The 15,175-nt window shown below is 39.7% G+C and overlaps 1 pseudogene; it reads right to left on the reverse strand.

The window, feature by feature from the left end:
• Nucleotides 1–5,223: 5,223 nt before the first annotated feature.
• On the reverse strand, nucleotides 5,224–6,155 carry LOC112649295 (40S ribosomal protein S2-like; annotated as a pseudogene).
• Nucleotides 6,156–15,175: the final 9,020 nt, after the last annotated feature.

Here is a 15,175-nt window from a genome sequence, read left to right on the forward strand (position 1 = left end):
GTTGCCTGATTGCTGAGGCTAGGACTTCTAGTACTATGTTGAATAGCGGTGGTGAGAGTGGACATCCCTTTCGTGTTCCTGATCTTAGAGGAAATGCTCCCAGTGTTTCCCCATTGAGAATGATATTTCCTATGGGCTTTCCATCAATGGCCTTTAAGATGCTGAGGAATGTTCCCTCAATCCCTATACTCTGAAGGGTTTGATCAAGAATGGATGCGGTATTTTGTCTATTTCTTTCTCTGTATCTATTGAGAGGATCATATGGTCCTTGTTTTTTTTTTTCTTGTTGATATGATCTATCACATTGATTGCTTTACGAGTATTGAACCACCCTTGTATCCCAGGGATAAATCCCACTTGGTCATGGTGAATAATCTTCTTAACATACTGTTGGATCCTATTGGCTAATATCTTGTTGAGAAGTTTTTCATATGTGTTCATAAGGGATATTGGTCTATAATTCTCCTTCTTGGTGGGTTCTTTGTCTGGTTTTGGAATTAAGGTGATGCTGACCTCATAAAATGAATTTGGAAGTAGTACATCCCTTTCTATCTTTCAGAATAGTTTTACTAGAATAGGTATTGTTTCTTCTTTAAACATTTGATACAATTCCCCTGGGAGCCAAGTCCATTGGCCCTGGACTTTTGTGTCGGGAGATTTTGATGGCAGCTCCAGTTTCCTCCCTAGTTATTGGCCTGTTCAGGTTTTCTATTTCTTCCTGTTCCAGTTTTGGTAGTTTCTGGTATCCCAGAGATGTGTCCATTTTTCTAGATTGTCTAATTTATTGGCATATAGCTGTTCATAATATGTTTTTAAAATCATTTGTATTTCCTTGGTATTGTTTGTCATGTCTCCTTTTTCATTCTTGATTTTATTGATTTGAGTTTTTTCTCTTTTGTTTTTAATAAGACTGGCTACTGATTTACCTATCTTATTAATTCTTTCAAAGAACCAACTCCTGGTTTTATCTCTTCCACATTTCTTCTGTTCTCTATTTCATTGAGTTCTGCTCAAATCTTTATAACTCCTCTCTTCTTTTTTGTGTAGGTTTTTGTTTCTGTTCTTTCTCCAGTTCCTTTAGGTGCAAGGTTAGCTTGTATATTTGAGTTTTTTCCAATTTTTTGAGTGATGCTTGTGTTGCGATGTATCTCCCTCTCAGGACTGTTTGTGCCGTATCCCAAGGATTTTGAACGGTGTATCTTCATTTTCATTAGTTTCCATGAATTTTTTAATTCTCTAATTTCCTGGTTGACCCTTTCATCTTTTAGTAGGATGCTCGTTAGCCTCCATGTGTTTGAGTTTCTTCCAAATTTCTTCCTGTGATTGAGTTCTACTTTCAAAGCATTATGATCTGAAAATATGCAGGGGAAAATCCCCATCTTTTGATATTAGTTGAGACCTGATTTGTGTGGTCTATTCTGTTGAAAGTTCCATGTGCACTTGAGAAGAATGTGTACTCAGTTGTGTTTGGATGTAAAATTCTCTAAATATCTGTGAAATCCATCTGCTCCAGTGTATCATTTAAACCTCTTGTTTCTTTGGATATGTCGTGCTGAGAAGATCTGTCATTTGCAGAAAGTGCCGTGTTGGTCTCCCAGTATTGGTGTACTATTTTCTAAGTATGTTTTTCCTTTGGTTTTTAAGTGATTGATATACTTAATGCTCCCATATCAGGGGCATAAATATTCATGATTGTTAGGTTCTCTAGTTGGATAGATCCTTTAAGTATGATATACTGTCCCTCTTCATCTCTTACTACAGTCTTTGGGATAAACTTTAATTTATCTGATATGAGGATTGCTGTCCCTGCTTTCTTTTGAGGACCATTTGAATGGTAAATGGTCTTTACATTTTCAGGCTGTAGGTGTCCTTAGGTCTAAAATGAGTCTTTTGTTGACAGGAAATAGATGGATATTGCTTTTTTATCCAGTCTGAAACCCTGTGTCTTTTCATGGGATCATTTAGCCCATTCACGTTCAGAGTCAGTATTGAAAGATATGAATTTAGTGTCATCATAATACCTATTCAGTCACTGTTTTTCTGCATTTTTTTGGACTTCTTCTTTCTTTTACTGAGTCCCTGTTAATATTTCTTGCAGAACTGGTTTGGTGGTTACATATTCTTTCCGTTTCTGCCTATCTTGGAAGCTCTTTATCTCTCCTCTATTCTGAATGAGTGCCTTACTGGATATAGTATTCTTGGCTTCATGTTCTTCTCATTGGACCCTGAATATATCCTGCCAGCCCTTTCAGGCCTGCCAGGTCTCTGTGGAGAGATCTGCTGTTAATCTAATACTTCTCCCTATGTAAGTTAGGGATCTATTGTCTCTTGCTACTTTAAGGATTTTCTCTTTATCTTTGGAATTTGCAAGTTTCACAATTATATGTTGAGGTGTTGAATGACTTTTATTGATTTTAGGGGGGACCTCTATCTCCTGCATCTGAATGCCTGTTTCCCTCCCCAAATTAGGGAAGTTCTCAGCTGTGATTTGTTCATATATGCTTTCTTATCCTCTGTCCCTCTCAACGCTCCCTGGAACCCCAAATGTATGTCGATTTTTCCTTCTGAGGCTGTCATTTTTTTCCCTTTACCTTTCCTCATGATCTTTTAATTGTTTTTCTCTTTTTTCCTCAGCTACCTTCCTTGCCATCAACTTGTCTTCTATGTCACTCACTCTTTCTTTTCCCTCATTAACCCTCATCGTTAGGAACTTCGGTTTTGATTGCATCTCATTTGATTTTTTTATTTTGGCCTGATTAGATCTAAATTCTGCAGTCATGAAGTCTCTTGAATCCTATATGCTTTTCGCAAAGTCACCAGTAGCTTTATAATTGTGTCTGAATTTGCTTTCTGACATCGAATTGTAATCCAAATTCTTTAACTCTGTGACAGAGAGTACCATTTCTGATTCTTTCTTTTGTGGTGAGTTCCTCTTTCTAGTCATTTTGCTCAGTGCAGAGTGGCTGTATGAGTGGGCTGTATCAAGAATATCAACCGCGACCTAAGTAAATTTCACCCTAGATGATTCTGCCGAGGTCAGAAACCAGAAATTGAAAACAAAGATCAGATTGAAATAAAGCAAAAGGATCACTAAAAAAAAAAATTTATAACAAAGTAGTAAAAAATAAATCACCAGGAATCCTAAAGAAGAAGAGAAAAATATAAGGAAAAAAAAAGAAAAAGAAAAGAAAAAAAAGGAGAAGAAATAGAAGTGGGGTATTGGGAGATGGTGGTGGTGAAGGAGTTGTAGTGTAACAAGAATGTAGTCTACTTGAAGGGTTCTAGAGGTTGATCCTCTTGTTTTTGAGTATATTAAGTTCTGTATGTTAGAAGAGGCTCAGTCCCAAATTTATGTAAACCAGAAATACTTGTAGAGAGCCCTAACATTTACTACCAAAACATAACTAAGATAAAAGAGCAGGGCAAATTGGGAATGAGGAATCTCACAGAATGAACCAGCATGGTATACCACTTGGTTCTGGGTGCATGCTGGTCATATTTTAGAAGGTATTAACTTCTGTCTTTGTAGAACAAAATGAGGCAGAGAAAAAAAACACAAAGTAAAAACAAAACAAAACAAAACATATCTTGTATATCTCCCAAAATTAAGTTGAGTATGTTGAAGGGAATCTAGGAGTGGAAAATATATCTAGGACCTGTCATTGTAGAAATATGAAAGTCAAAAAGGAAGAATCTTAAAAATGAAGAGGTGTTAAAATATTGTAGTTAAGGTGGGAAAAGAAAAAAAAAGGAGAATTACAGTCTGATATAGAAACGAGTTGTACTGGAAAAAGGAAGAGAAAAAAGGAAGGGTACCCTCCGGTTCTATATACTGTGAATCCCTCGAATTTCCCTGGAGCTTTCTAGCACTGCTTGGTCAAGAACTTGCTCTTCCCCTGTCCTTTGCTGGTCTTCTGGGGGTAGGGGCCTGCTGTGCTGACTCAGGGGGAGTGGTCCTGCCCCCTGACAGGTGCACGGCTCAGTGGGAGCTGTTTATTCTGTGAGGCCCCCGTTTCCTGGTGGCTGCACTCCATCCCAAGCACAGGGTGACACCAGGAGGAAAAACACCACTGGAAGGGAACAGCTCTCCAGCCCTAGAGTCAGCTCCTGCAGTTACTACCGCAATCTCCCAGTCACACTGGCCTGGATGCTCCTGGGGCAGGGGGCGCTGATCTGCACAGCTTGGGGGCACCTTGCAGCATGAGAGTCCTCGCTGTCCTGGCCCCTCCCCATCACCACCTGTCCTGAGGGGAGTGCAGGATCCTGAGCTGTGTTCCCCACGCCCTAGGATCTGAGACCTGTGTTCCTGGAATCATGCTCCTGGGTCCGTGGTTCCCAAAGGCAGCAGGGCGCAGCCCCCTCTGCCGGAGCCACCCCTTGAGCTGCTCCCGAGGCCCGGACGGGTGTGCTCCAGCCCTTTACTGCGCTTGGCCCACAGTCTGTGGTGCGCTCTCCCCCGGGGTGCACTTCCTGTATTAGTGACTCCAGGAACCTGGAGGCTTCACTGCCCCTCCTGCGATTCTGCCTGAGTTCCCTGCTAAGCGTCTTTCTGTCCAGGAAGAATCCAGTGTGGATTTTTAAAGTTCCGGTTTCTCTAGGGCTGAGCTTTCCTGTCTGGGAGGCTTTAGCTGCCTGCCCTTAGCCAGGCTCCTTGGGAGGCCCCTCCCCCACTTGATTCTTTTTCTTTTTTTCTGCCTTCCTACCTTGTTAGAAGTGAAAACCCTTCTCTCTGTAGCTTTCTAGCTGTTCTTTCTTTAAATCTCAGGTTGAATTCGTAGGTTTTCAGGATGATTTGAAAGCTTTCTAGGTAAGTTGGTAGGGACAGGTGAGTTGAGGATCCCTACTCCTCTGCCATCTTGCCCCGCCCCCCTATATACATATATTTTTATCCATTGAGCTATTGAAGGACATATCAGCTCCTTTCAAGTTTGGCTATTGTGGACATTGCTGTTCTAAACATTGGGGTGCAAATGCCCCTTTGGATCACTATATTTGTATCTTTAGGGTATATACCTAGTAGTGCAATTGCTGCATCATAGCATAGCTTTATTTTTAACTTTTTGAGGAGCTTCCATACTGTTTTCCAGAGTATGCTGTACCAACTTGCATTCCCACCAACAGTGTAAGAAGGTTCCCCGTTCTCTGTAACCTTGTCAATATTTGTTGTTTTCCTGACTTGTTAATTTTACCCATTTTTTTTAACAAGCTTGAATTCACTTTTATTTTCTTATATAAACCTATGTGGTAGCCACAGCTGGAGCCTGGGTCCTCTGCACGGAGACTCTGGTGTGGGTCTTTACAAGATGGTCAGTGAATTCCTGATAGGGAGACTTGGTGAACACAGTCTCTTTCCAGAGATCAGGGATGAGATAACTGTAGGTCTTGGAGATCGCATCAAAAGTAGCCTTGGCAAAGTTCCCCAGGGTGGCAGTGCAGCCCCTGGCCGAAGTGTAGCAGTTGTCAATACCAGCCATCATCAATAGCTTCTCCGGCACAGGGGCTGAGACAATGCCAGTGCCTCTGGGGGCAGGGATGAGATGCACCAGCACAAAACCACAGCGACCAGTCACCTTGCATGGACAGTGTGGGGCTTGCCGATCTTGTTTCCCCAGTAGCCTCCTCGCACAAGGACAATGGAAAGCTTGGCCAGGATGATGGCCCCATGGATGGCAGTGGCTATCTCCTTGGAACACTTGATGCCCAGACCCCCGTGTCCATTATAATCTCCGATGGCAACAAATGCCTTGAACCTGGTCTGCTGGCCAGCATGGGTCTGTTTTTGCACAGGCATGATTTTCAAGACCTCATCCTTGAGGGATGCCCCCAAGAAGAAGTCAATGATCTTAGATTCCTTGATAGGCAGAGAAAAGAGATAGATCTCCTCCAGGGACTTGATCTTCATGTCCTTGACTACGCGGCCCAGCTTGGTGATGGAGATCCACTCCTTGTCCTCCGCCTTGCCTCTGCGAGCTCTTCGGCCCTGGCCCCGGCCGGAACACGGCCACGTCCGCGAACCTGGATGCTGCTGCCGAAGCCTCCACAAAGCCACCGTGGCCTCCCATTCCCGGGCCTCTGGGGCCTCTGGGGCCTCTGGGGCCTCCGGGTCCTCCCACAGCACCGGCGTCATCTGCCATTTGGTGTTCTCTCGGAGAAGAAGCAATTTTACCCATTTTGACTGGTGTGAGATGGTATCTTCTTCCACCCCAAAATTTCTAGAACTCATACAGGAATTCAACAATGTGGCAGGTTATAAAATCAAAGCACATAAGTCAGTTGCACTACTATACACTAATAAGAAAGAAGAAAGAGAAATTAAGGAATCAATCCTATTTACATTTGCACCAAAATCCATAAGATACCTAGGAATAAACCTAATTAAAGAGGTAAATGTATATTCTAAAAACTGCAGAGGACTTATGAATGAAATTGAGAAAAACAAAAAGAGATGGACAAACGTTCCATGCTCATGGATTGGAAGATAAACATTGTTAAAATGTCTCTGTTACCCAAATCAATCTACACATACAGTGAAATCCCTATCAAAATACCATTGACATTCTTCACAGAGCTGAAGGAAATAATCTTAGAATTTTTATGGAACCAGAAAAGACCCTGAATAGCCAGAGGAATATTTAACAAGAAAACCAAAGCAGATGGCAGTATAATGCCAGACTTCAATCTATATTACAAAACTTTAATCATCAAGACAATATAGTAGTAGCACATAAAGGCACGTAGATCAATGGAACAAAATAGAGAACCCAGAAATGGACTCTCAACTCTATGGTCAACTAATCTTTGACAAAGTAGGGGAGAAGATCCAATGGAAAAATGTCTCTTAAAAAAATGATGTTGGGAAAATTGGATAGTCACATGTAGAAGAATGAAACTGGACCTTTTTTTGTATCATGCACAAAAGTAAACTCAAAATGAATGAAAGATCTCAATGTGAGACACAAATCCATCAAAACCTTAGAGAATACAGGGAGCAACCTCTTGACCTATGCCACAGCAATTTCTTGCTACACACATCTCCAAAGGCAAGGGAAACAAAGGTAAAAATAAATTATTGAGATTTCATCAAGATAAAAAGCTTTTGCACAGCAAAGGAAACAGTTGATAAAACTAAAAGATAACCTACATAATAGAGGATATTTGCAAATGACATATCAGAAAAGGGACTAGTATCTAAGATCTATAAAGAATTTATCAAACTTAACACCCAAGAAATAATCCAGTCAAAAAATTGGCAGAAGACATGAAGAGACATTTCTCCAAAGAAGACATACCAATGGCCAACAGACACATGAAAAAATGCTCAACATCCCTTAGTAACAGGGAAATGCAAATCCTTTTATTGATTTTGATGGGAATTCTCTGTGCCTACTGGATCTGTATATCTGTTTCCTTCCCCAAATTAGGGATGTTTGCAGCTATTATTACTTAAAATATTTTTTCTGCTCCATTTTCTCTTCTTCTTGGGCACATAAAATACAAATGTTACTATATTGTTGGAGTCACCGAGTTCCTTAGGTCTATTCCCATTTTGAATAATTATTTTTTCTCTTTTGTTCAACTTGATTACTTTTCATAACCCTGTATTTAGTTCTAATTTCAAGCCATTATGGTCTGCGAATACGCAGGGGTCAATCCCAATCTTTTGGTATCAGTTCAGACCTGATTTGTGAAACAGTATGTGGTCTATTCTGGAGAAAGTTCCATAGTCACTTGAGAAGAATGTGTATTCAGTTGCGTTTGCATGTAAAGTTCTGTAGATATCTGTGAAATCCATCTGGTCCAGTGTATCATTTAAAGCTCTCGTTTCTTTTGAGATGTTGTGCTTAGAAGACCTATCGAGTGTAGATAGTGCTAGAGTGAAGTCACCAAGTATAAGTGTATTATTATCTAAGTATATCTTAACTTTGGTTATTTATTGATTGATATACTTGGCAGCTCCCACATTCGGGGCATAAATATTGATGATTGTTAGGTCCTCTTGTTGGATAGATCATTTAAGTATGATATAGTGTCCCACTTCATCTCTCACTACAGTCTTTGGGATAAATTTTAATTTATCTGATATAAGGATGGCTACCCTTGCTTTCTTTTGAGGACCATTTGAATGATAAATGGTTCTCCAACCTTTTATTTTCAGGCTGTAGGTGTCCTTATGTCTAAAATAACTCTCTTATAGACAGCAAATAGATGCCTCTTGGTTTTTTATCCAGTCTGAAACTCTGCACCTTTTGATGGGGTCATTAAGCCCATTCATGTTCAGAGTTACTATTGAAATATATGAGTTTAGAGTATTCATGATACCTATTCAGTCCCTGTTTTTGTGGATTGTTCCATTGGACTTTTTCTTAAAGGGGAATTTTAAGAGTCTCCCTTAAAATTTCTTGCAGAACTCATTTGGTGGTCACATATTCTTTCAGTTCCTGCCTGTCTTGAAAGCTTTTTCTCCTTATATTCTGAATGAGAGCCTTGATGAATAAAGTATTCTTGGCTGCAGGTTTTTCTCATTTAGGACCCTGGATATATCCTGCCAGCCCTTTCTGGCCTGCCACGTCTCTGTGGAGAGGTCTGCTGTTAATCTGATATTTCTCCCCATATAAGTTAGGGATCTCTTGTCGCTTGCTGTTTTAAGGATCTTCTCTTTATCTTTGGAATTTGCAAGCTTCACTATTAAATGTTGAGGTGTTGAACGTTTTTTATTGATTTTAGGGGGGGATCTCTCTATTTCCTGGATCTGAATGCCTGTTTCCCTTCCCAGATTAGGAAAGTTTTCAGCTAGGATTTGTTCAAATACATATTCTGGCCCTCTGTCCCTTTCGGCACCCTCAGGAACCCGAATTAAAGGTAGATTTTTCTTCCTCAGGCTGTCACTTCTTTCCCTTAATCTATCCTCATGATCTTTTAATTGTTTGTCTCTTTTTCCTCAGTTTCCCTCTTTGCCATCAACTTGACTTCTATGTCACTCACTTGTTCTTCTACCTCTTTCACCCTCATCGTTAGGACCTCTAGTTTGGATTGCATCTCATTCAATTGATTTTTAATTTCTGCCTGATTAGATCTAAATTCTGCAGTCATGAAGTCTCTTGAATCATTTATGCTTTTTTCTAGAGCCACCAGTAGCTTTATAATAGTGCTTTGAATTGGCTTTCTGACATTGAATTTTAATCCAGATTTTGTAACTCTGTGGGAGAGAGGACTGTTTCTGATTCTTTCTTTTGAGGTGAGGTTTTCCTTCTAGTCATTTTGCTCAATGCAGAGTGGCCAAAACCAAGTTGTATTTGGAAAAGGAGAAAAAGAGAGAAGAGAAAGAAGGAAAGAAAAAGAAAAACAGAAAAATGAAATAAATAAGAAAAAATAGAAAAAAAAAGAAAAAATAAGAAAAGAAAAAAATTAGGGGGAAGCAAACAGAAATCAAAAATCAATCAAACAGGGGGGAGTATCCTCTGATTCTGTATACTGTAAATCCCTCGACTTCCCCTGGAATTTTCCAGTGCTGCTTGGTCAATAATTTGTTTTTCCCCAGTTCTTCTAGGTGGTCTTCTGGGGGAGGGGCCTGCTGTGCTGATTTTCAGGTGTTAGCACTTGGGGGAGCTGCTCAGCCCCCTGCCTGGTGCAGGGCTCAGTGAAAGATATTTAACCTGTTTATCCTGTGAGGCCACAGTGAGGCTCAGTGGGGGTTGTTCATTCTGTGAGGCCCCAGGAGGAACAACAACAGTGTCAGAGGTCAGCTCTAGAGCTCTGGATTCAGCTCCCGCAGTAACTATGGAGCTCTCAGCCTGCAGGGGCCTGGATGCTCCGGGAGCGGGGCCGCTGATCTGCCTAGCTCGGGGCCGCCTGGCGGCAGGAGTGTCCTTGCTGTCCTGTGGCCTCTGCCTGTCCCGGGGGGAGCGCCGGTTCTTGGGATGTGTCCCCGGTGCCCTGCACTCCCGGGCCTGTGCTGTTGGAATCGCGCTCCCAGCCCGGCAGCCCCTTCCGCGGGAAGCCTCTGCCACAGCCGCCTCCGAGCTGCTTCCCTGTCTAGCCGGGCGCGCAGAAATTGGCCCTCAATTCTATGGTCAACTAATATTCGACAAAGGAAGAATATCCACTGGAAAAGGACAGTCTCTTCAATAAATGGTGCTGGTAAAATTGGACACCCAAGTGCAGAAGAATGAAACTAGACCATTCTCTTACACCATACACAAAGATAAATTCAAAATGGATGAAAGTTCTGAATGTGAGACAAGATTCCATCAAAATCCTAGAGGAGAACACAGGCAACACCCTTTTTGAACTTGGCCACAGCAACTTCTTTCAAGATACATCCACAAAGGCAAAAGAAACAAAAGCAAAAATGAATTATTGGGACTTCATCAAGATAAAAAACTTCTGCACAGCCAAAAAATCAGTCAACAAAACTAAAAGATCACCTACAGGATGGGAGAAGATATTTGCAAATGACATATCAGATAAAGGTATAGTATCCAAGATCCATAAAGAACTTATTCAACTCAACAGCAAAGAAACAAACAATCCAATCAAGAAATGAGCAAAAGACATGAACAGAAATTTCACCAAAAAAGACATACACATGACCAACAAGCACATGAGAAAATGCTCACATCACTTGCCATCAGGGAAATACAAACGAAAACCACAATGAGATACCACCTCACACCAGTGAGAATGGGGAAAATTAACAAGGCAGGAAACCACAAATGTTGGAGAGGATGCGGAGAAAAGGGAACCCTCTTGCACTCTTGGTGGGAATGTGAGTGGCACAGCCACTCTGGAAAACTGTGTGGAGGTTCCTCAAAGAGTTAAAAATAGACCTGCCCTATGACCCAGCAATTGCAGTGCTGGGATTTACCCCAAAGATACAGATGCAGTGAAAGGCTGGGACACCTACAGCCCAATGTTTATAGCAGCAATGTCCACAATAGCCAAACTGTGGAAAGAGCCTTGGTGTCATTTGAAAGATGAATGGAGGGATCCCTCTGTCTGTGTCTCTCGTGAATAAATAAGTAAAATAAAATAAAAAGATGGATGGATATAGACGATGTGATATATATATATGTAATGGAATATTACTCAGCCATTAAAAATGATGAATACCCACCATTTGCTCAACTGGATAGAACTGGAGGATATTATGCTGAGGTAAGTAAGTCAATCAGAGGACAAACATTATATGGTTTCATTTATTCAGGGAATATAAAAATATTGAAAGGAATTAAAGGGGAAAGGAGAGAAAATGAGTGGGAAACATTAGAGGGAGTGACAGAACATGAGAGACTACTAAGTCTGGGAATTGAACAAGGCATAGTGGAAGGGGAGGTGGGCGGTGGGATGGGGTGACTGGGTGACAGGCACTGAGGGGGGTACTTGACTGGATGTGTACTGGGTGTTAGAGTATATGTTGGCAAATCGAACTCCAATAAATATATACAAAAAAAGGAGGGAGCACCAAAGGCCATAATTCTGTATAATATCCTTTTTTTTAGAACGCTGAAAATATTTAAATTAAAATATTTGGGACGCCTGGGTGGCTCAGTGGTTGAGCATCTGCCTTTGGCTCGGGGTGTGACCCCGGAGTCCCGGGATCAAGTCCCACATCAGGCTCCCTGCATGGAGCCTGCTTCTCCCTCTGCCTGTGTCTCTACCTCTCTCTCTCTGTGTGTCTCTCATGAATAAATAAATGAAATCTTTAAAAAAAAATATTTGATGAATATGGACTTATGTGTATATCCATGTTACCATCATCACAATCAAGGTAATAAGCATATCCATCATCTCCAAAACTTTCCTTACCTCCTTTCCTTTTTCTTTTTGGTAAGAACACTAGATATTTAACAGGAGATCTACTCTCTTTAAGTTTTTTTTTAATATTTTATTTATTTATTCATTCATGAGAGACAGAGAGAGAGAGAGAGAGAGAGAGAGGCAGATACACAGGCAGAGGGAGAAGCAGGCTCCATGCAGGGAGCCCGATGTGGGACTCCATCCTGGGTCTCCAGGATCACACCCTGGGTTGAAGGCAGGCGATAAACCACTGAGCCACCCAGGGATCCCCCTCTTTAAGTTTTAAGTACACAAAACCATATGCTTACTAGAGGCACTCTGTTGTACAGCAGATCTCTAGAAATTATTCATCTTGTATAAATGTAACTTTATACTCTGAAAAACAATTCCCATTTTCCTCTCCTCCATCTTCTAGCAATCACAATTCTATTTTATATTTTTTGAATTTGACTATTTTAGATGTTCTATATAAGTAGAATCATATAGTATTTGTCCTTCTGTGACTGGCATGTTTCATTTAGCTTAATCTCTTCCAAGTTCATTTATGTTTTTGCAAATCTTTATCCAATTGTCTGTTGATGGACATTTTTTCATATATTGGCTGTTATGACTAATGCTGCAATAAACATGGAAATGAAGAATTCTCTTTGGCATCCTAATTTCAATTCTTTTGAATGTATATCCAGGAGTAGGACTGCTGGATCTTATGGTAGTTCTCTTTTTAATTTTTTGAGGAATTATTTTCCATAGTGCCTGCACCATTTTGCACTCTCACCAACAGTGTACAAAGGTTTTAATATCTCCAGATCCTGGCCCTTATACCCCCTACACAAATAGTGATTTAACAAATATGTTTGGACCAGAATACCTTTGAGAGAACCCCATAATCTAGGATAAGAGTTTGTAGCATCTCAGAAGAACACAGGACTGAGAAGGACCACATTAAAACATATAAGGAGAGGAGTTTAGCTTTGCCTGTCTTTTCCTCCCCCAAGTCTGCACAGCCTAGCACCAAAAGAGTTCGCTTTGGCCATGATTTCTCCTCTAAGGAGAGGAGAGAGTGAGGGGTGTATCCAATGTAGTGTTCTGGTTTAATTCCCTCACAGTGGCCTGAAGATTGATAGAAACTAGAGTTAGAATATCAGTAGCAGCCTCCCACAGAATAAATTTTAACCCCTATCTGATGTGTGTGTGTGTGTGTGCTGCTCAGTATATCAGAAGCAAGTATTCTTTCCTTGGTATCTGTATATGTGTATGTCTGATTGTTCTTGCCTCTAATCAAAGTTAACAATTGGAGTCATAGTAATTGTAATTTTTCTTCTATAGTTCAATGGAACTTTAATGATTCTTAGTTATCCACAGGTGGCTGATGAAATATTGATTAGCATTTCTTGTCTTTTTCTTCTGTCTCTCTGTAAACTTTTCTAAAACTCACATGGGAAAGAAAACCATGCATTATTCATATCTAAGTGGACTAATTTGATCAACCTTTTCAGATAACCCCAAATCAATTGAAGTTTGACTTATGGGGCAACTGACTATAGAAAGTCACACAGAAGCATGTGCATTGCATTTTTTTCTACTGTCATATCAATTGGTCATAACCCCATGGAAAAAAAAGTTGACCCCTATAGATGAGGATATTAAGTATCTGTGCCCATCTATTCCAAAAACATAGTGCTGATCAGTGTTGATTAGGAACTGGACAGGTTTATTTCTCATAGGTCAAAACACATCATCACTTAGTAATAGCTTCTGGTCACTACTGACTTGGCTTAGATTTGAACAGATGACTCAGAGTTAAAGAAATGCTTCTTATTTTTTATTTTTATTTTGCCTTTTTAAGAATAGCAACCAAGCACACTTCTCTTTAAAACACAAAACACACAAAAAATATTGTGTGATATTTATACACTGACTTACACCTTATGTAGTAATCTCCCAGGCAAGAATTGCTGCACATTATCTATACTTATAGTGAATAGAGGCTTTTTTTTTTGCCAAGAACATTCAATAGTTTAATATAGTCCAGAAAATATAACTAGGATTTGTTTTAATTGTGACACCCTATGTTCCAGAAAAGAAGCTAATCTTGTAACAAGTATATTGGAAAACATGGAACATACTTTGTATGATTTTTTTTCTGGAACACCTCAATGCACGAATGTAAATCTTGTAGAATAACAGCAATTTCTGCTAAAATAGTAAGACAGTATTTGACATGCTTTCCCTCACAAGGAGTGGTGTGCTATAGACAGTCAAATAAAATTATCAAGAAAAATGTAATCATTGGTAGTTACTTTATGTTATGTATTCTGGAGCAGTTAAATTTTTTCTACTAAACCCTAACTCACAGATCTCAAGGAACCAATATTTTAAATCTGTCAATCACTGACTGAAGAAAAAAAAGAAACTACTCTCAGATCAGTTATCACTATAATTTGTTACCTCAAGTGATTTTTTAAACTGATTATTTAATTCTAGTTTAAAAAATAATGAGTTCAATGCACTTGTCCATAGATCCGCCCCCCGCCCTTTATCCTCAGGGCAATTAAGAAATGTTAGCAAGAACAGGAAATCATGAAAACCAGTTGCAGAGATAAAGTAACTGAGATGAACAATGTTCTTGACATTCTTCATAATTACTTGGTGATTCATTATCACTATACAATTTAATAAACAAAGCTCTTGGCTCCTAGCCCTGTTGCTCATCTACTTATTCTCTCTCTCTCTCTCTCTCTCTCAATTACTATATTTCATCAATGTCTTTAATTACTTTAGGATAAAATAATTCTTTAATGATTACATTTTATATTCTAATAGCCATATTTACATTTTTAAAAAGACTGAAGCAACCATTAGAACAAGAATCAGCTGGTCAAGAAAGCTTGCAAATATGTAAAAGAGTTGTTCTAGCATAAATGACTTTAAGGACAGACCTTGGTGGTAGCTACACAAACCTTGATGGTGAGCATAGCATATAAATAAGTTAAACCAATATGTTATACACCTGAAACTCATGTAACATTGTATGCCAATTATACTCAAATAATTTAAAAAAATGAAACACTGGTAAAGAAAAAAAAAGAACAAACCTTGATTGTCCAATGTAAGAGATATATGAAGAAGCTGAATAAGATTGAGAGAAGATGAATTAAAATATGAATCTTTTCAATTGAGCATATGGAAAGAGGCTAAAGGAGTCACAATTATTTAATTAAAAATTCAAAAGTTATAACTTGTAGTTTAGTAAGTTTGCAAGAACAATGTGGTGAATTTGAAAGGTGATGACCAAACAATATGTTTTGTTTTCCCGGTGGCTGAAGGACAGGAAAATTCAGAATTCAGGGAGAAAGATATTAGGTTAATTAATAATAAT

The sequence above is a fragment of the Canis lupus genome, chromosome X (genome assembly GCF_003254725.2).
Source record: "Canis lupus dingo isolate Sandy chromosome X, ASM325472v2, whole genome shotgun sequence".
NCBI classification, from domain to species: Eukaryota; Metazoa; Chordata; class Mammalia; order Carnivora; family Canidae; genus Canis; species Canis lupus.